The following is a 22,508-nucleotide window of genomic DNA, read 5'->3' on the forward strand; positions in this document are numbered from 1 at the left end:
ATGACTTTTGTCACCCTGGTAATACAACTCCTACGCAGCTGCTGTGCCTGCTAGATGTGCTGCTGGCAAGGGAAAACACACATATCTTTAGGCATTGGCCATGGTGAAGGATGATTGGGTTGAAATATAGAATTCTTTTTCAGGATCTCCTACTCACAGCAAATTAGCAGTACCTACGGATATTTTAATTTTTCACACTATACTGCTGTCCTGTGTGGCCCAGGCTTTGTAACGACTGTCAACAAAAATGTCAGGTGGTATTTATTACACCAGAACCAGAGCAAGGAATTTCTAAAGGCCTTAAGGAAAGCATATTTAGTTTCTCATGCTCAAGAGAAATTTTGGAATAATTCCAAGGGAGGAAAGAAAATGGGATAAAAATTTTTAACTTTCAATGAGCCATATCTGTACATACACATTTCCTGTGCTAGAAGGACTTTTCAAGCGGATGGGATGTGACCAACCCCCACATTCCCAGAAATGTAGCTGAGCTCTGACTCTCTTTTGCAATTCAGGGCTATGGTAATAATATTTGTATGGTATGCTCAGTTAAATTGCCCTTCCCAGAGGCAGTGCTCTGGCCTGCTCCGATGGACACCAGGAAAATGCCACCTGTGAGAGAGCAGGTGAAACACATTCAGGTCCGCTGCTTTCTTACAAGCAGCTGGTAGGTATTGCTCTTACCAAGAGCATTCAAAGTCCTTGAAAAGGGTGAGGTGAGCAGATGCCTTGTCCTTGGTGCAGCCCCTGTTTCTGCCGCCCTCGGTCCCTCGCAGAGGCCTCAGGCAGGCACAGGCGGGGGAGGGGCGCGGCGGGGGCTGCTGAGGGCGCTGCGGAGGGGCCGGGGCCGAGGGGAGGCAGGCGGGTGGAAAGCTGAGATTGCACCAAGGAAACGGAACCCCCGGCAGGGGAACAGTGCCCGGACAGTAAAGCTAGTGAGGGAAGAAACAAAGACTAGGGGGACCCCCAAAATAGAAGAGATGCCAGTGGTATGAAGACAATGGGAGAGAAGGCTGTGGGTATTGCGTCCTGACTGTGTCCTACCCAGATAAATCCCATTCTACCTCCTCTTTTCTCTGTCTTGTGTGTAGACACTGATACGGCAGCCTCTGCTCCCTGCTCGTGCAGCCCTGAGGGCTCTGCCCCGCCAGGCTATCGCCCTCGAGGGCTGGGCGTTCCTGGGATGGGCGATGACCTCTGCTGACTGCCAGTTATGGTTTGGAAAACATTCTGCAGTCTTTTGGATTGAAATGTGCAACACTCTATTATTCTCTGCTAGAAGGACATACCCAAGCAGGAGTCAATAACATAGCCCCAGCACAATTGCCTCTTGTGTGGGAGGCTTTTGGATCCTTCCCAGTGTTTATAAAGCGCATGTAAATTAATTAATGCATTCGTTACTAATAATGACACAAATGTATGAAAAACTTTTAAATAAATACTTGAAAGAGTACTAAGCCTACTACCAGAATGAAGTCTAAGGGTTCTCAGCAGCAAAGTGCAGTAGGAAATTGTGGCTGAAAGGAACAGATGTTTAAAATTAATGCTTTCAGTGTGCTGAACTAACATATAATTCAAACACATACAGAAGACATATAGACTGGCTTTCAGCAACACAATCCCCTGAAACACCTATACAAGTAACCTTGTTTTGGATCAGCAAGGCTTATTCTATTTATAATCAGTAAGTGTAAGGCCCATAGACCATTTTAGTTATCAAGCTTTTCCAAATGAATATGCCAAGCATTTCTAATCACAACCAAGTGATTTCCATTATTTTGACCTCCATCTTCTTTGACTGGATCAATAATGTCTGATGTAATAATTTATCAAAATATACTGGGGAAAATTATTGATTTTTCTTGTACATATTAGGAGGAGAAAAATACGTCAAGCTCTCACTTTAGTCTAAATGGCTTCCAAGATTTAAATTAAACTGCATTTGCTATTTGTATGAAGGATATTAGCGCTGTATGTAAAACAAATCACTGAAGCTGAAATGGATGTTTTACTTGCCCCAGTTCCCCTGACGCTTTTATGGCACCCATCACTGCAGTGTGTTTTTCATACCCTAATTGCTTTGTGAGATCTCTCGCTCTGCCTCTGCCTCCCACCCCTGTGCACTGGCGCAGCGTTCAGCAATGCCGTCTGACACTCCTCATCCTGCCTCTTGGGGAGGCTCAACTCGAGGCCAACTGGAGATTTTATTTAGTTGAGAGATGTACTATAGAAGTAGAAATCTTTCATGTAAATCCTGGGTGTTCACAAAAGGATCAAAAGCTTATGTGTATACGATGGTATGGGGCAGGATTAATGTTTAGCTATGCTACGTTTTTAGGTGTGGGGTTTATTAGTGATTAAGTAGTATATGAAAGAAGACAAGAAAAGCTGTATGTTACAATATGCTGCATTTTCTAACACTACTCTGCCCAAGAACCATCAATTGCAATTCATTTACAAATATCAAACTTGTGGAAATCTAACCAATTTTATTTCTTAATAGCTCTATACTAATACATTTTGGGGAGGAGGGATGTGAAGATGAAAACACTAAAACAATGTGCTGAGTCATTAAGTAGAATGAACCATCCCTTCCCCCCGCAGCTGTAATCTGTCACTGAATCACTTACCTATTGCATGTGTTGTAATAGCCAACTGTAGTTTCTTTTCCACCTTTTGTTTCAGATGAAGAGACTTAAAAATTGCAAATGTTTCTCCCCTTAGATGCAAAAGCATCAATCACGAGTAATACTGAGCTCTCTGCCTCATATTGATTCTTTTGTGAACTAAGCCAGATGGGTTCAGATATGAGCATGATCTAATATTCCCCTTAGCTTGATTTATAGATTTCTTTGTGCATTACCTGACCGTAAATGAGTCTTGCATTATTTCTTGTGTGCCTGTCAAATTAAAGAAAAATATTCTCATTGACCTTTCAACCTGGGAGGAAAAAAAGAGTCAGAGACATTTTACTGCATGTATTACAGGGGTCTTAGTGCTTACATGCCAATTAAGAGTGTGTGATTATGAAAGAGGTCTAGAAATTTGTGTTGTGTGTAATGATTTCATTTTCCTGTAAAGCACGCAGTGGATGTACTGACAGTAGCATAAGCTACATTGCAAATAACCCTAGAAGAGAGAAGAAGAGGAGAACAATTTGGCACAATTCATTCCTTAATTTACAGAAACAAGCACTGATTGCAAGAACTGAAATGTTTTTCTGGAAGAAAATGATGCTCTTTAAAACATAGACCCAGCAAGCAAAATTGCTGAGACGCCGCCACAGACGCGTTAATGCCATCGAGGGCAATGAGCATCGGGGGCATCTGCTGACCCCAGAGACCTCTTCTGGGAACAAAATGAGTTTAATATGTATGAAAAATAATGAGCAATGTATCACGAGCCTATCATTAGGACACAACCTTGGGCTCTGGACTTGAACAGGAGACACTGAGCTTCATCTGACCAAAGAGCTCCTGCTTAACCTGAAGGGACTGACCTCAATGACCCATCACCTCCTCCCACAGTTTTCAAGCATGTTTCTACAGCCTAATAAGCCTATTATCTCCTCTGTATTTATTTGCAAATAATGTTCAAATCTAGCATACCTAGGCATTAAAAAAAAGAAAATATTTCCATCTTTGCAATTCTTCAGTTTGTTGACTAGATGAAGTATACTAAACATGCCCTGAAACTGCTCAGCAGACCAAATCCCTGTCATGTTTCTATTTAGATTGTATCTCTATTCTGTATCAGGAGATGACATTTTCAGTAAGAACAAAATTTTAGCTTCTGCCTTCTAAGAAAGAACTTTTAAAATAAGTCTTTCTATGTTATGTGAGCATGCCACAAAACCTGGCTGGTAGCCCTGGCTCTGGAGACAGGCAGACCTGTTTGTGTTCTCAGTTCTCTTTTCCAGGTACCCCACCTCCATGTGTCTGTGTCACCAGAAAAGTACTTTTTTTCCCCCATTTTTCTCCACCTCAGGTATGTTTAGACTAGGCAACCTGCTCCTACGAATGAAAATAGAGGTTCAGCAATATTAATGTTCCTTTCCAAACCCTTGTTAAGGTCATTGAAACATTGACTACCCCACCTCCTAGACTATGGTCTTTATTTGATTCTTAAATGGCTCTGCTGTGGCAAGAAATCTTTTCATAACACATCCAACTGGCCAAACACTGGAGTGTTTTACATCTGCCCAGGGATGCACCTAAACAGTATATCTGTTCTGGGGGCCTGTATTCATGAGAGAAGGTCATAAGTATAGATTTTCTTTGGTTTGGATGCTTTATTTTAATTCCCGTGGCTGATCACATTTGTTTATTTTTATTACACTAAGCTTCCAGTCCCCAAGAATGGGATCTGTGGTGCTAAAGACACTTTTATTATATATGAGACTTCAAGTGATAGTCTTTGCCCTGAGGAGCTCACAATAAAAATAAGCAGGCAGATAGAGAGATAAAAGACATGATTCAGCGTAAGATGTAATTTGCTGTATGAAGCTGATCCAATTGTATTTGAAGGATTTATTTTACAGATGAAGAAACTTAGGCACAATGAAATGAAATGACTTGCAGAAAATACCACAGAAGCCCATGGAAAAGTAAAAACTAAACTCTGATTGCCCCACAGCTCCCAGGACAGCCCTTCTCTTTGAAGTAGAGGGAACTATTTAAGCCTTGCGTGTACACAACTACACATGCTGTACACCCCAGTTTGTAGAAATTTTACAGGCTATGTAGTTCTGCCATGCAGCAGGTTTTTTGTGTTTTTTTAAATTCCTCTGCTGTGCATAAGCCTGGCACTATCTCTTCTTTGTGAGTAGTTCTTATTCAGAGATACTCTAGACGTCTAGCACAAATGGTGCTTCGAAGAGATGTTCACTGCATAAAGACACAGAAAATGCACCTACATTTCCTATTCTGGTCAGTATATTTATATGAAAAGTATTGTGGTGATAGATCAAAATGCAGTGATTGCTATTCCCCTTCACATGGTGATTTATAATTGTGGATTTACATCTGACTAAAAGACTGTTCAGACTGTCTGGCTTGCATGGTAATAACAACAGGCTCTCCTCAATATCCTTTTAGTATGGCAAAGCCCCTTCACTTTAAACAATTCCATGAACACACAAAATGAGAGTTAAAAACCTCTTGCAAAATATAAAAATAATAAAGCACAATCAGTGAAACCCTAAATCATAATGACAACTTTATCCAGTGTCAGCTACAGACACTCACTGACTACAATGGACTTTTAAGAGAAGCATTTCTATATCTGCTAAGCAAAACAAAACAAGCAAACCAAAAAGAATGATATAGGGGAAAGAGGCAGGGAAAGAATATTCAAGAATTTCTTAATAGAATTGAGGGGCTAATAGCAGAAGAAAACTATTGATCCTGTGATACTATGGAGTTTTATTTCACAGAAAAAAATAGGATGCTGTAGGCTCCAAACATCCTGTTCCCTTTAATAACATTTCTCAGTCTGGGAAGTAAAAACATCCACGAGTCACCTTCATGTCTATATACTATAAACATAATTATCTTTGTTTCCCTGTGTTGAACCCACTAAAGGGCTTTTTTCTTCAGTTGCCTGGAAAAACACATGTTCAAGGCTGAGGGCTGGTACCTTGCTGTTGGTACGAGCTGGACTATGACATTCTTATTTAAAAAGTAAAACAACAGACTGACCTGTGAGACCTTTACTGTATAATGAATAGGATCTTAAAAGCAGGCTGCTTCATGGAGGAGTTTTCTCCTGGCATCAGGACTGCAAATTTCTTCCTGCCCTGAGGTTGGTAATGGCCGGGCTATGAATGTGCTCCAGGCTTCCAGGGAAGGGAAATGCTGTAATCCATGCATTTCCCCAGAACTCTCCTCCCTACTTCAGTATTTCTAGAGCTTTCTTAGAACACAAGTCCACAAGAATTCATTCTAGAATGATTATGTCTTAGAAAGGCTGAAAACAAAGAAAGCCAAAATGTGCCTCAACTTCCTGCTGATATTTAAGACCTGAGCCATCCACACCAAGAATCCTTGCCATCTGTGACACCCTTCAGGGGGAATATGCTGTGCTCTCCAGGTCATCTCTGCACAGCAGGGAAATATCTTTTTCTGCTGGACACACACTGCCCTTATGAGGCAGTGAGGAGATAACCTGAGTTGAGCTTTTTTGGAAGTATCCATCACTACAATCCAAACAATAAATCCTTCTTCTCACCCCGCAGTTTATTCCGTAGTAGAAACATAGATAGTGACAGAGAAAATCACTTGGATCATCTAGTTTACCCCTTGCTGGGGGAAAGATGGTTTCTTGCATTCATTGTCTTTGCAGACAATACCTCACCCAAAATTATCACCTGACCTAAAGTCTGACAGAGAAATGGAATATTACAAAGGCAATTCCTGCTCAGGTGCCTGGTTTATTGTTTGTGTAGCAGCAGAGAATGAGTACAGCTTACAAGATGAAAAGGGGGGGAAGAACTGTAAACCTTTCTGCTTCCCAAGGACACCAATTCAGGGGACATGCTGAGGGAAGGAGAAGACAGACATTATGTGTCTGTGAGCAGAACTGTCCTGAGGGGGTACTAATCTGTGAGAATTGTTGGAAACCACTAAAAAAGGAATAAATGTAGTAGTGGTAACTAGGGGGTCCTGAAGGACTCTCCTTCCCTAATCCAGAGATTCTCTGAGAAATGACTGGGAGGCCTTCCCCATCTGTTTTCCCCATAGCACTCCCTATAAAGGGAGGAAGTCACAAAAGTGTTGATGTCTTTTCTTCCTAAAATTATAAAGAGGATGATGCCTCTCAAGGTTTTGTACAACAGCTGGAAGCCACAGTTGCTCCCTAGGACCAGACCCACTAAAACATGATTTTGTAATGTCAGTGGTTTTCTAGGGCTTCATGTGTGCTCTTATACCACAAGTTACAATTTCATTTCCAGAAGGTGTTTGCTTTCATAACATTCAAGGTGACTCTAGGACAAGACCTAGAGCAGTGAGAGGGAAAAGCAAGGCTTTGCCATACTTTGACTGATTCAAGGTCCAGCCTGTGGGAGACTCATCCTGTCTCTGCCACCAGGAATTGCTGTAAACTGTTCCCATCCTCCTTGGTGTCCTTGAAAGGACACTTTAACAGCCAGGCAGCCTTCTGTTCTCCATGAATCCCTTGGGGCATGGATGCCAGCTCCCCTTTCAGCTCGTCTGGCTTCTTCTCACTCTTCTATTTGAGTCTCAGCTCTAGGTCTTGAATTTATTCCTTCTTGCACCCTTTTACCCCTTTGCCTCATGTCTGTTGCCTCACCAGGGCCCCTGGACAGCCCAGATCCCTCTTTTCTTGCCTTAAGCAGGTGCATGGGTTGCTGTCTTTGCCTGATTTTATTTACTGTATTTTGCAGTCAGCGTGGGGGCTGGGGAGGGATATGCTGGGAGCAACGTCAGAGACAGGAGGTCAGGAGAGGCAAAACCAGTTAATGGATTGGTGTTTTACCATGGACTACGTGCTCCTCAGCCTCTCCCTCCCCTCTTTCACCCTGCTTTGCCCTCCTGCTCCATCAGCAAAGAGCACAGCCTGTTCCCTGGGTTTTGGACCAGGGCTCATGCTGAGGGCCCAGACAGGCTAAGCTATCCCTGTCATCTGCTGAAGGATGGCAAAGACCTTTGTGTTCCTATTGCATGAACAACTGAGTTGGTATGGCCAATCTTTTAAACAATCAATTAAGAAAAAGGTGATATTTTGGCCCAAACAGGGTGGAGATGGAGATGAGAGGCTCTTGTTCTTGGGGACAGACAGGAAATACAGCTTTCCAAATCAGTTTATTTTGCTTATGATTCGCCACAGGATTTTACCTTTCCTTTTGGAATGTTGTCAGCACACGTGGACAAAAGACATGGTATTTTGCTATATTGTTGTATTTAGACCAGCCACAAAATAGTAGAATCCAGATCATATCCAACTATCATGTGATTATATGGCAAACTTGCACAGCAGGAGATCCTCTGTTCCACGCTCAGCCCTTGACAGAGCTCTCACAAGCAATGTGAGTGATGAGCTCCTATTTAGGAACTGACAAATTTGTGTGGATCAATGATTACTAAAAAGAAAATGTCATGAAAGAGGACAGTTCAGTGCAGTATCATCCAGGAGCTGTCAATATCTCTGCTGGGAAAATTTAAATAAAGTCGTCTTACAACACATATTTCAAACACTTTGAATTTAATAATTAACTAAAAGACAGACACAACAGCCCATTTCCAGAGTGCATTTCGGTGTCCATTAAAAACACTGATTGTCTAAAAGGCAATTACTTCATTGTAATCCTTGCTGAGGCTTGCTGGGATCTTTCACTTATTAAGTGTTTTATGAACTATTTGTTGGTTTTTGGGTTTTTTTTAAATGAGGGTAGCAACTAATTAAACATGCGAAACATTACTCCGAACTTAAAAAAAAAATCCAAATGTTTTGTTTTGACACTTATAAGAAAAAAAGTACTTTTTGTATTGGAAATTATTTTTAATTTTGAAGATTTCTGTTTCAGTGATAAAAAAAATGAAACACTCAAGTTGTCTTTTGGACAACTGAAGCAATTCTTCCCCCTACTGATTTTGGTTCAACCACTGAAAAGAAAAAATATTCAGAGTCCAATTCTTCCGGCAGGAACGAGCTCTGCAGGTGTTACTTGTTCACTTGGTATTGTCCTATGAAGCTGTCATGGCTCTGCTGACACAGAGTGAGGTGAAGTGCCAGTGAAATCGGCAGTATTGCTATGAGTAAATATTTATAGAGTTCAAAGATAGGAGATATTTGAGAAAGTTTGTCCTGTCGTTTATGTCAGCAGTCCTCATGTTCATTGCTATTAATAGTTATTGGAGGGGTTTTTTCAATAAGTAAATGTAGAGCTAAGAATTAGTTATTTTAAAAACAGTATTATTACAGGTATTCTTTTTCTCATGATTTTTCAGAACTGAGAGCCTAATTGCAAACCCATTACAAGCCCAGGACAAGAAGAGCCAGTGGTTTCACAGAATAAAGGAGTAAGCAAAACAAGGGGCAGGTATGGAGTGCTGGGGGAGTACGAGGCAGCAGCAGGAGAAGCACTGCTCGCTTGGTGGGTTGTTGTGTTTTACGAGGGACACCAGGAGTGCCAGGTGGAACGCAGGCAGCACAGGGAGTGGCACACGTGCAGAAATCCAATCCTGAGCACATCCACGGAGCCAAACGTGCTACAGTGTAGGAGGCTGTTTCCACCTTTCAGATCTTTGACATTGTTAGAAATCTTAATATGGCCTCATTTTACAAATTTAGGTTCAAATTTCTCCCTTCTTCTCAACCTCCCTGTTGCTCTGGGGGAGCTGCAATTCTTTCACCATACAAAGATCTCACTCCCAGGCATGATCTCCTTTTCCATGATGGGATACAACCTTTTCCTGAGGCTTTTTGCATTTTACATTTGTCAGGTGTAGATTTTTTATAAACTTTAGGAAAAGCAACAAGGTAAAAGAGGCAGTGCTGCGTGCTGGTGGCTGGTGCTGGCTGAGCCCTGAGGTCTGCTAGGGAGAGCTCAGGGCAGGGTGGACTGGAACTGGCAGCTCCTGTGGGATGCTGAGCTGAGACAAGGGGAGATTTGTCAGTACAGCCAAATCATAGTACCCAGGCTGGATAAAAATCATCTAGATGGAGTCTTTCTGCTTTCCCCAAACTGAATTTCCTTCTCAAGAATTTTGTATTTCATGACAAGTTTTAAAATAGACATTTTTTTAATCTTTAAAAAATCCAAAATGTAGAACTTCCCATAGGACAGAAATTCATATTTTGGTGATAAATCGGAGGAAACTATATTAACTGGAGAAACTGAATGTCTGGGGACAGGTAGCTGATAGTACTTTCCAAAATGACAGAGATCCTTATGCATGGCACAGGGATAATCCTGAGGACAGTCCTGCCTCCCGTGTTACCTGCGCAGAAGCTGCACCGAACTCATGCAAAGCTTTTGCAGCAGACAAAAATCGACCTTAGGAGCCTTTGCAACCAGTTGCCTTCTCTAGTCTTACTGCTTTCTGTTGATACTTTGGCAGCAAAATGGAGAGTTATTTGGTATATTTTCATTTGCAAAATTACATTTGGAGAGGAGAAAGACAATTTCATAAAGTAAACCAATATAAACAAAAATAGCCCTTCCGGGTAAGAAAATACAGCTAACTGTGGGAAGTGCATGTAAGTCAATACAAATAACAGCCATCTAAAACCGTGATGCCGTGTATTTCTAGCAACCAAACTTCAAAAAGCATATGAAAACTGCAAAAGAAGATGAAAACAAAGGAGGACAATGACATGTAGATCAGAGAACATAACATGTGGAGAGACTGAGAAAGCCAAATTCATAAAGTCCACTGAAAGAAATGGCTCAGGGTGAACAGGACCAACAGTCTAATATCAAAGTAACAACAGAAATGAAGGAAGTTATTCACAGTCTCAGAAAATTGTAGCCAGGGAGCAATGGCCTGAAGCTAAGAAAGAAAAAGTTTAGATGAGATATCAGAGGGGAAGAGAAGTCCTGAGAAAAGAAAGTAACAGGGCAGTTGAATAGTCAAACAGGGGAAGTGCCCAGTGTGGCATAACTGCCAGGCTTATGCAGCCAGTGAGATGGTGTATGGCTGGAAAAAGCAGGGAGGCTTTAATCAGACACACAAGAGCCAGCTGTGATGGAACGAGTACTCCTTGGTCTCACAGGCTCTGCTCCAGGTAATGGCACACAGTGCTGCGTGGAACTACAAGGCAGAGCTGCTTTGAATTAGCCCAGCTGCTTCCTCTGATGCTCTCTTACATACCTCCTTTATCCATCATGCACCCTCCCTTCCCATCCAAATGTGGATGAAATCCACGTAGTCCTCTCATACTGAGCTCAGCTTTCTGTCCTGCTGACAAGAGGTGTCAGGAGAACTGCTGGAAGAAGAAGCAGTTGTTACTAAGGCAAGGCCAGCCAAGAGGGCTGCTGATATGATAGATTATAGAAGTCTCAAAGTCACTTAAGGATGAGGAGCTGGAGGTGTGCATGAATAATGCCAATGACCATACAAAAAATTCTGCAACACTGAAAAGTTGGAAGAAACCACTGCCTCTGCTCAGAGCACTGCAAAAGCCAACACTGACTGGTCTCCACTGAAAGAATGAGGAGATTCCCAGGGCTGAGCAGGACTTTGCAGAGAGAAGATTTGAAGACTTTTCCTGGAGGAAATTATAAGCTCTGGTGGTGGGTCCTGTCTGCACAAGTTCTCCCCACTACTTCTTTGCCCTAGAAATGCCTGGGAATGGGGTCAGCCAGGTTGGAGACAGGCTGATATTAATTCTCTAACATGTGAGAGAAAGGTATTTCTAACACACACCTCATACTTCGTAAGGTGTGCTAATAATAAACAACAGCGAGTTTATAGTCCAGAAGACGCCCTGGAGATGGGGTTCGGTTGCTCCGAGGAGCGTGGGAGGAAGCAGGAAGGCTGTTGCTACCCAGGGGCACGAGGCTCCTGCGGCGAAATGATGCACCATTATCAGAGAGCTCACTGTTGGCTGGCATCTAGTCAAACTCCTGGGCACACAGCAACCAGCAACCAGCACCCAGGGTGGTTTACAGCACAATTAGAGCTACTGCCAGAACAAACACTCAGTGTAGAGCACAGAAACCTCTCGCACAGAAACCTGCCATAAACAGTGCCAGGTGTCCTTTCCTGTTGGGGCACCGCCGCTGAGGTCTCTGCACACCCAGCAACACTGCCTAAGGGCCTTCCCACACACCTCACCTGGGGGCACTGCCCACGAGTGGAATCATTTCATTTTCACGGTGTCACAGGTGAAGCAAAAAAGCCAAACAAATCTGTGCTGAAATTCTCCAGCTGAGGGCCACCATTTTTAGACTCGTCCAGGGAGCTGATGAATGTTTTGCCAGTGGTATCTTGGTGATGAGCATCTAGCAAAGGGAGTTTCTTGGGTTTGCTGGTTTATTGTTTACAAAGAACTACTCAGCATAATGATTTTCTGATATCTTCACAACAGGTAATAGAAGAAGCACTTCAAAAGAGATACACCTGGGATATAACTGGGTTATAGAGAAGGTTCATTTATGGTAAATGAATCACTATCAAATCACTATCACTATCAAATCACCAATCACTAAAAATGTCAGATGCAATACTTTGAAGACCAAATGAAAAAATGAAGAGTTGTTTTTCTTTGGTTTCAAAGCTAAATCCGTATCACTTGTTTTGCAGAAAATCCATGGCAATTACTGGTGAAATAAAAAAATCTAAAATACTTTTAAAAACATGATTTAAATATATTTTTTTAATTTAAAATCATTATTTTAGAAGTTACTCCTTTTTATTTTAAAATTATTCCCCATCCTAAGGAATCCAGATAGGTAAGTATAAACAAGTACTTTCAGAAGATATGTCCTTGGAAAATCTGGAAAGAATAAAGAAACAAAAGAGCTGCACAGGTCTGCTGTACCTTCCTCTAAATTGCTTTCCTTCACTAACTCTGCTAAAACAATTGCAGCTACATCCATGAGCTCAAACACTGGTATTTCTGGAAGGGAACTGCAGTCATTCTGAAGACATATCTCTGTTACAATCTATAATGAATGTAATCTTCAAGGGGCAATAATTTCTCTCAATTACACAATTTTTCTATTAAAAGTGGCATGTGTTACAATCTGGGTTGTCAGCTCCTCTGGCCATGGACACATACATTTCTCAGTAAAGCATCTTAGGCACCCCCTGTATGCTATCAATAAGATCACTAATAATGTTAAAACTTTTTTTTTAATTTAATTGCATGTTAACATAATCTTCCAAGTTATTTTTTCAATATAAATACATAGGGCACAACAGCTGTTTGGAGATCTCCAATTAGAGCTGTTTTGTGGCTGTCTCTACAGAAAATGCCTTTGGCTAATATAATTTAAACCTCTTCTGTGAATGAATTTCATGCTTTGAAGCTAGCTAATAATTTCTGTCATTTAAGAACAATGTTCCATGATTTGCTCCTAATAGCAAAAAAGGGAAAATGAGCACTCCCCTGCGCTGCTGCTCCCACCTGCCCGTGTGCCAGAGCACTGCCCTGGGTTTCCCAGGAGCTGCCCTGCTGCTGCCACGTGCTGGCTGGGAAGGGGCTGAGGACTCCAGGACGGTGCTTTTGCTAAAAGTGCCGGAGCTGGGAGAACTTCACCGTGCAGTCCCAAGGTCACAGCAGAACTGGGAAGGAGAACTATAAATTACTGTAAAGTGCTGGACTGCAGCCAAGCCCAAGGGAAGCTGCATTTAGCGTATCATTCTCTAAGCAGCAGGAGGAAACCTTAACTCCCTTTCAGACAGAATTTGAATGGAATTTGTTATACGAACACTTGATTGAAATATCACCGACTGACTTTCCGTGACAACTCGGAAATGGGTTGCAATCACGGGGGGGATCCTCTTCCAACCAGCCCAAAATGATGATGAGGATGATAAAGCCCTATTCAAATATTTATGAAAACCAGAAGAATTTCTGTGCTAGCAACATGCTGCTACTGTAACAGAGACCTCAGATAATCTCCTGACATTACCCTGAGTTGAGGTTTCTCCCAGTGTAAACTAAAGGTGGAATAACAAGCCGGTTCTAGTATTTTGAAGTAAAAGTGCTGCAACAGAGGTTAATAATAATGTATTAGAAGAACACAGTGGAGGTAAGTGTGAAGATATTTTATTTATAGATGCTATGTACAGGCTGCCATCAGTGCTGTGGCCTTCCTGTGTAAGGCACAGAATAGAAGAGCTTTCCATGAGCTATAGACTCGCACATGTTACTCGCACCTACAACATCTAATGCTGTGGGGAGACACCGAGACCTCCACAAGTGGCGGCATACACAAAACAATATGGGCAGTGCTCTTCCAAAGCATTAAATTACAGTGTTTATGACAAAAGGATGAAATAATTAATTAATTAAAGGATTCAAAAGTAACTTTGGATTTTAAATGCTGAAAAAAAGAGAAGGAAATTGTTCATGTAAATTTTCTGTATCATAAAACCTCTGCACCTTGCTATCACACTGATAACTCCAAGACCGGTATTTAAAGACGTGAGATAATATTACTGCCAGTCTCAGTGAGAAGAGGGGCATCTTGAAAGGAAATCCCCTCCCCCTAGTCTACAAAGGAATATTGGCATTAAGTGCTGAAACAGCTGCCATCCTTCATCTTGGCACTAAGTTAGGTGATGGAAGGCAGTGAAGAGATGCTGGAGAGTTTGGGGAGCACTGTGTGAAGGCAGACAGTTCAGTAATTTATTGGACAGCAGCTTCCTTGGGTGGATCATACAGCCATACGAACAGGCAGATGTGAACTATTTTGCTAGTAAGTTATAAGTGACTCATTAAAACATTGTCACAGGGCTTTGGTATTATTCGAAGAAACACTAACAATGTGATCTGAATAGTCATTGAGAAGAAAAGCCAGAAGAGGAATAAATTAGCTTCTGCAGTTGGAGAGGGAAGTTTTTGGATGTGAGTGTGATTAAGTATACTTTTGGGGAAAGCTGGAAAAAAGCATGTATGTATTTGTAAAATATCATAGAGATGACAGGGAAGGAACTTTCCCTAGAACTGGTGGATGTGGAAATCTGTGTTGGGCGGAGTAAGTTCTGGACTGGGGGATGGAAAGATGAAATAATAGTTGGTCATGCTCTGCCTTACACCCAGGGCTGTGATAACCCCCAGATGAAGAGGTTTTGATCACTGCAGATTAGGACAGGATTCTCTCTTCTGTTACTTGAGAAACCAGGCAAATACATTTCTGCTACAAGAAAGGGGCTGCGTTCTGTCCGCTCGCCCTTCTCTGAGCCTTTGGCATCTGCTCAGCTGAAGAAAAGAACTCCTCTTCTGAACTGCAACACAAAGGGGAGATTCATGGCATCATCCTGTCTATGTGCCTGCAGACTCACATGCTTTACTGACCAGGATGCTCCTTGTACAATTTCTTTCTTTATTTCCTAGACCTTTTCACAAATGGATTTTGTGATTCCTGAGAAATGAGAAGTCTAAAGGTTCACAAAACAACGATCTGTCTGCTTTTTGCCAATGAAAGAGCAACTTAGCTTTTACCCCTTCTTATGCACTAGTCTAACTTCTGATGCACTCTTTAGATTTCTGAACTTATTTTACTAATTCGACTCATACTGATTTATGTGTTTTAAGCAGATCAAGCAGCTCATGCAAAAAACCCTGTTAAAGTATATTAAATAATTATTTATGTAACATCTTTCATTAAAGAACTTAAAAGCAACACAAAAGTTAATTGAGCTTCTTTGAGCTAAGTACTATCCCCATTTCAGGACATAAAAATGAAGGTATATTAAATCACATATTCAAACGTAGGTGCCTGAAGTCAGCCATCTAAATATACATGTCACCAGCTAACTACTGCTGTGATTCCCCCAACTCAGAAGGGGATCGGGTCTGTTTTTGAGGACGACACTGACTAGAAGGAGAAACCAACCTCCCCCAACCTGTTTCTGTGCAGGCATTAAAGGAAGCCAGAATTAAAGACCAGGATCTCTTGCAGCTTTGGCTAAATTAGCAACTGTTAAAAAATAAAGCAACTTTTATTTAGCTCCTAGCTTAAAGGGGATGTCAGATCACAGGCACTCGAGTTCAAAAAGCACTCAGAAAGGTTATGCAACTGATCCGGCCACCTTTCCCAAGGTGAGTAATTAGTGCTCTCCCGAGGACTGCCATTTACTTAACATTTCCTGACTTTCAGAAGGTTGGTTGCTGTATGAATGGTGGTTGGCAGATCAGGCCCTAGCAGATCTTAACGTGGCTGTGCTTCTCCTTGGCAGCACTGCAAGCAGCATCTGTCCCCTTCTGCCTCCTGTCTTCATCCCAGGCACAACCACCAGCCCTCTCTCCCAGGACACTGACTTGCACTTTCAAGAGGGGGAGGCTTCATTCTGATTGAAGACTGAAAGACCATTTATGGCTGCTCTGATGAACATTTCAAATTAAGTGTTTTAAGGGTGGTGAAATAATTGCCAGGTTTGCATATTTAATGGACCTTGAGCTATAAGCATTCCCCAAAAATGCCTAGTTAATACTGGTTTGACAGTGAATTGGCACAGTGCTCAGCTCCAATACATCAAATTAGCACTGATTTGCGAAATGTTACTGAAAGATTTCTTAAAACCTGACAAGTTCCAAAATCAGTTTAGGAGAAGAGGGTCTCTCCCCCTGACTGCCTTTTAAAAAGTCCTTTCTAGTTCCTTACTAGGACTCCAAGGGCATTCCTTTCAAAATGCTTTAGAAATGATAATTTTTTCAAACTTTGTATTTGCATCCTCGTCCAAGAGTGATCACTTCCTCTTGGGGTCTTTCTTCACGGTACAGTTGAAAATCCTCTCGTGCTGGGTCAGGAGTGGAGCTGTGGCTGTGCAGTCCCCAGTCAAGGTGCAGCTGGACACTGCACAGAGGATGAGTGTTTGATAATCTGGGATGCAGGTGCTCCACTACTTCCAGCGGAAGGCTAATGAATTCCAGGTGGGATTTGAAGGTACTGGCACTGCCCCATTACATTCCTCTATGGCTTCAGCCCTGGCAACTTCAACAGCTTCCCTCGCCCTGCACGATGTTAATACAGCTGCGCTCAGCGGACCCGACGGTGCTGGAACACCCTCAATAAACAGAGGAAAGCTGCCAGGCTCTGCTCTCCGAAGGGTTCGCGGCTCCGCCTGCCAGAGCCGGGCTTTGTTAAGCTCCCCTGCACGGCCTCCGCTCGGGGCTGCCGGGGCACTGCCCGAGCCTGCCACCAACAGGAAGAGTTTGAAGGAGGCTTATGCTACCAGAGGAGGAATTCACCAGGGTGGCCTTGTCCTGCCTGGTATCAGCTCACTTTGCTTCCATTTTGCTCTATGGATTTTCAATAGCTATGATAGAAGAGTGTACATTGAAACAAAAGTATTAAGAAGTATCAAGATATAATGGTGACATTTTTCTCCAGAATTTTTATCTTCATCTAAGCAGCGATACAAATGGTAGGGTAACATTCCAGTATCTGTTAACAGACAGTGTGCTGTCACAGCTACTGAAATGTTTTACCAGCAAAAGTCATGCAACACCACCTGAGGCAGGGGCTTGTGACACTGGTTTTGATCCCCTGAAAGAATAGTAAATGGGAATAGACTGTTTAATGTTTTTTTTTTCTGTTAGGGATGAATGCTGTGGTGTGCTTACTATGAGGTGGCACATGCCAGCACCTAGTGGCTCTAAAAATGGCACTGCCAGACCTGGAAGGTCGTCCCCAGCATGGCAGGGAGTGTGCTGCAACAGTGTCCCCCTTGTTCCAACTTTTCTCAGCTGTCTTCCCTCTCTGCTCTTCAGCAGTGGGGTCATGCTGTGAAGATGAGGTCCCGCTGTCCCTTGACTCTTCTCATGGCCTGTGCTCCACTGCTGAAGCCATGGCTCCAGGTTTCAGTGGTGGCACCAGGAGCAGAGCCTGTGCCTGAAGAACATCTCCCTACAGAGTGCCTGCTCCAGCTCCTATTGGACTGCCATGGTTGTGCCTCACAGAAACAGAAAACTCCAGGAAACATCTGTGGGACCTCGTTTGTTTGTGATTGTCCCCACCAGCTCCCACTCAGCATCAAAAACTGGAGGCTGAAGGGCTGCTCCTGTGGCTCAGCTGAAGCCAGAGAGAAATGTCGGCTGCTGTGTGATGACTAAGTCTCACATGCTTATTGCTCCTATCAGTTACAGCTCTTAATCACTTTGTGCTGTTTCATCCTGTAACAGGAATTCACTTCAAGCTGTGAAATTCACCATTTTTGCCATGACTAATTTGTGAAATCTGCCACCTTTCTTTGTGGTTCATGTCGTGCCCTAGTTAGGCATCATCTGTCTGATTAGGGAAATCTGTGATTTGTTTCTTGCAGCTGAGCCAATACAATTTCATTCCCCTCCTTTCTTCTCTTTGCACTCAACTGCAATTTTATTGTCACCCGTGCCCTTGGATGCACCGAGGCTGGAGGGGCATGGAAGCCACCTCTGCTGGGGCTCGCACCCAGCGAGTGCTGGCTCTCCTCCTCTACAGAACACGTGTGCAGGGCTTGGCCTGGGGCTTTAGCCCTGGCTTTGCTTGAAGCTACCCAGGTCTGTTATGTTTACCATCTTCCTAGATTTCTCCCAGCCTGGTTGCTGCAATATTTTGGAAATCATTTCCCACCTGCCTTGCCAGTGCCTTGTTTCACGATACAGTCATCTGTTACTCTTTACATTGAATGTTGCTGGCATTACTAAATGCTATAAATATACCCAGTATACCATAAAAATACACAAGCAGATGACTGGTCTTGCCTACAAGAAGTACTATGAATTTTTCATTTTTTTCACATGCTCTGAGCAAAATCCAGAGGGTGTTTGAGGAACATCTCATAACTAAATTCCTATTTTCTCGCTGATTAGTTATTTCCCAAAAATATTTTCCTGCACTCTTAATGTCTTAATTGTTCCTTGAAGACGTTGCCAGCTCATCCATCCTTTTTTATACCCTCTTATAAACCCAGTGAAACATTACTTTAGTATTTCTGTCACTGAAATACAGTGATAAATGGTCTTCTTTTAAAATCATTGGGAACAGAATAACGGATGTGCAGGAGAACTTAATGACTTGCTCTTGCCAAAATGGAGTCCTGCCATGAAGTTCAGAAGGATCACAAGATGCCCTGGATACTCCTCGTGCTCCTCTTTTCTTGATGGTAAAGCTGATGGGTTTGGGCTACACAGTTTTACAAGATAACAACAGAAAAGCAAAGGAAACCTTCCCTCCTAGCTCATATTTTTACCATAACTTTCCTTTCCATCTCTCTTCTTCTGTTCTTTTTTTACTAGTTTCACTCAAAATTAATCACCTCCCTGCCTGAAAAATGGTCACATGAATAAGATCAATAGCATGATTTCTCTTAACAGATAAATAAATGGGCAAATCTCTGAGAATCCCTGGCTGTAATTAACCCTTTATCAAAATCCCAGAAGAGGAGATTAAGGAACATCCCAAGCACATGTTCATTACTTTGTCCAGCTATCAGAAAACCTAATGGGCCTGATCCTGCTTCTGCCCACACAGTTGATAACATTTCTCTGAATGACCCTGAGGGCAGGATTGTGGCTGGTGCTCAGCATTCCATGCCCTCCTCTGTGTTTGCTGCATCCAGCACAGCAGATCGCAGCCCTACCCGCCCAAGCCACTTACTTACCCCCAGTGCAGTCTAATCAGATGGCAATAAAAGCTTTTACTGTGCCATCCTGTTTGTGCTCAGCAGAAATATAAAAAGCATATTAGAAAATTGATTTTTGGCATTAATTGTGAGCAAAGAACATTATAGAGTAGAGATAGGGTGGTTTTTCTCAGGCAGAAAAATTCTATTTTAGTCTTTTAAAAACGACTCTGGAAGATGCTGAGCTAAGCCCCATGGACACACTTTTCAAATACCATAAGGCAAAGAGTAGTTACTGAATCTCCTCAGTCTTATTAGCTTACATAAACATAAAAATTTGAATAATGTTTAAAAAGCTAAATTCTCCAGATAATCCATAATCAGTAAATGTTCATTACTGAGATGTAGCAAATATGCATGAGATTTCCCCGGTGGCATCTTGGTTGCACGATTTAAAAGATGTAGAAAAGCCTCCTCCATGTGGGGCTGGGCAAAACCTTTGACAGGCTCCTGAGGTGATTCGGCCACAGCGTGGACCTTCCTGGTCCCTTCAGGAGGGAGCAGGAGGAAATCAGAATTCACTGTCTTGTTTTACAGCTCTGGTGATTTATAAATAAATCATCCCCACCGGATGATTGATGTCTCCATATAAATAATTAAGTCTTGACCTTATGTTATGACACCTGCTAAATTTTTTGGCATTTGAATCCAGTGCTCAGGAGAGATCCTTGACTCTTGATAAATAAAGGTGGGACTGGACTCAAGGGGGAGGGGGAGACAGGTTTTTGTTTACCCTCATTTTGTTCTGTTTGATTCCATCAGCTAATTGATGATGATTATTAATCTCTGTTGCCATCTACTCTATGGATTTAATTCCTGCCTGTGATTGCTGTTGGAAAGTTTGCTCCATTAGAAGCAGACTTTGATTGGATTTCCAGTAGCCAGTTTCCCAGACGTCCCCCAAATCATTGTGTTACCTAGTCCAGGCACCTTACAATTGTTTTTGTTTGTGATTTACTTTGTTTGGTGGCAGAGCTCCAGTAGCCTGGGTGACACTGTCATTATCCTCAACCAGGCTAGGTAGCAGGTGTCAGCAAAAGTTTAATTTGGAAGCTCATGAATTCAAAAGAAGAGCTTAACAGTTATCCCCAACACAGAGAGCTGCTGTGGCCTGAGCCTGGAAAAGAGAAAATCCCAGGGACATGAAAGGAATTGATGAGACACCAGGGATCTGACAAAATGAAATCTTCTCAGGATAAACTGGGGATAGCTTTCTTGTCAAATGGTGAGCATCATTAATAAACAAAACAGATGTAGCGGCGGCATTTCCGATTTTCATTTCTGAGACTGTTCAGGTTTACTATTCACCCTCTCTCCCTGGTCCTGCAGATACAGCCTATTCTCTTAATAGCTGCAACTTTTAAATGTTGCAATAAAATACAAGAATTTCAGGTAGGTGTCTAACATTAAAAAAAAGCACCTTTGGGTTTTTTTAAACATGTTAATCTACGTGCAACGCAAGTCAGCTACAGATAGAAAGCAATATTATAATACAATTACAATAAGGGGTTTTCCTAACCCCTGAAAAAGCTTAAAAAAACTAACAGCACTGCTACGACCAGGTATCACATCATTCATTCCTGGCTACTTCTACAGCCAGCACCCGGGCATCCCAGACATCAGCAGGGTGCTGGCCGGTTGCCCATCACTAGCACACTGGGGCTAACATACTGTACAAATCATTCTTTGCTGTATGTTTGCCGTGGTTTGAACATACCCGTTCTGGAGGGTTGGGTGAGGTGTAAAGGGGCATTGCAAGGTCCGAGCTGCCAGTGTGGCCGAGCAGGGGCAGGGGAATCGGGACGTGCCGAGAAGCACTCCTGCGGGAGAGCAGCGCCCAAAGAAACCCCCTGTTCTCTAAAGATAACTCAAGAAATTAAAAACTGCCTCCGTGTCCGCTCACACCGCTCCTGCTCGCATGGGCTGAACTCCGGGTGAACTGGGTTTCCAGTCCAGGGAGACGCCTGCATTTATCAACTAGTTTGCTTTGCATCCCGTTGTTTTCGTTACAGAAAGCCATGCCTGACTCGTAGCCACGAGCGTTCAGCCCGGCGAAGCCGCCGGCTCCATCCTCCCCTGGAGGTGGGTCCCGCTGCCGGTGCCCCCCGTGCCCGGGAGGGGCTGGGCCGGCCCCGCCCGGCTGCGAAGGGAGCGGAGCGGGCTCGGGCGGAGGGGACTCGCCGCAGCCCCGGGGCGACCCGCACCCGCCCGGCCCCGAGCGCAGCCACTGCCCCTCCACCCCCAATTACTGGCACTGGTAATTACGGCGCCGCGAGCCGGGAGAGAAGCCCTGAAGGGAGGGGGTCGCGCCGCCGGGGATGAGGAGGGGACACGAGACAAGGGACCCCAGCGCGGCCCCGCCGCAAGTTTGGTCACTTTCCCGAAGTGGTGCGGGGAAAAGTTGGGGAGCGGCCGAGGGATGCGGAGATCCGGGTGGCGAAGCGCGTCCCGGGCCCGGGGAAAGGGGTCTCGCCACTGACCTGCGCCGCGGCCGCGCCGCCTCCCGCGCTCGCTCAGCGCATCCTCCGCGCAGCTCCCGCCGCCGCCCTGCGCGCCGCAGCCGCGGCTCCGCGCCCGCGATCCTCGGCGGGGAGGAGAGAGTAAAGCGGGACAGACCGCCCGGAGACGGGAGGCCGCCGCCCCCCTCCCCGCCTCCCGCCCCGCCGGCCCCGGCCCCGCTCGCGGCCGCGGCCGCCGCCCCGCGCCCAGCGCGCACCTCCGGGAGCAGGTGCGGCGGCCTCCGGCGGGGAGCGCTCCCGGTCCTGCCGCGCCCCCGGCGCATCTTCCCTCGCCGCGGCGCGGGCGGGGCCGGCCGGGGCCGCCGCCTTTCCAGGGGTGCTCTCGCCTCTCAAGTTTGACACGTTCCGGCGGCGCCCGCCGCTCCCCGCCGCCCCCGCGGCCGCCGGATCGTGCATGGTCTGCAGGGCAGCTCCGCGCGGAGCGGGGCGCTGCGGGCCGAGCGCGCCTGTGACCGCCCTGCGCGCTCCCGGCTCCCGCATCCCGAGCCTCTGCCCGCGCGGCTCCCAGCGGGATATTGCACCCCCGAGGGGCACCTTGCGGGGAGCGAGAAAGGTCCCGGGCAGGTTGCGGGGGAGGCCTGTGCGCCCCTGCTGCCGGGTGTCGTCTGGGAGGAACGGAGAAGGGAGGCTCCTCCATATCCTCCGTGTGGATACAAACATCCTGCCGGGCGTCTCCTCCGGGCTGCAA

General features: G+C 44.4%; 1 protein-coding gene across 2 annotated transcripts in view; it reads right to left on the reverse strand.

Moving 5' to 3' along the window:
- Positions 1 to 22,117, reverse strand: part of CHST8 (carbohydrate sulfotransferase 8) — a 186,719-nt gene extending 164,602 nt beyond the window's left edge. The window contains exon 1 of one of the 2 annotated variants that reach the window (XM_039558169.1): positions 22,018 to 22,117. The gene's annotated coding sequence lies outside the window, so the exon portion shown is untranslated. Of the gene's footprint in view, positions 1 to 21,781; positions 21,896 to 22,017 lie in introns of those variants that run through there. The other variant, XM_039558168.1, reaches the window with a different exon arrangement.
- Between the last annotated feature and the right edge of the window lie 391 nt (positions 22,118 to 22,508).

This window comes from Corvus cornix, chromosome 11 (genome assembly GCF_000738735.6).
Source record: "Corvus cornix cornix isolate S_Up_H32 chromosome 11, ASM73873v5, whole genome shotgun sequence".
Lineage (NCBI taxonomy): Eukaryota > Metazoa > Chordata > Aves > Passeriformes > Corvidae > Corvus > Corvus cornix.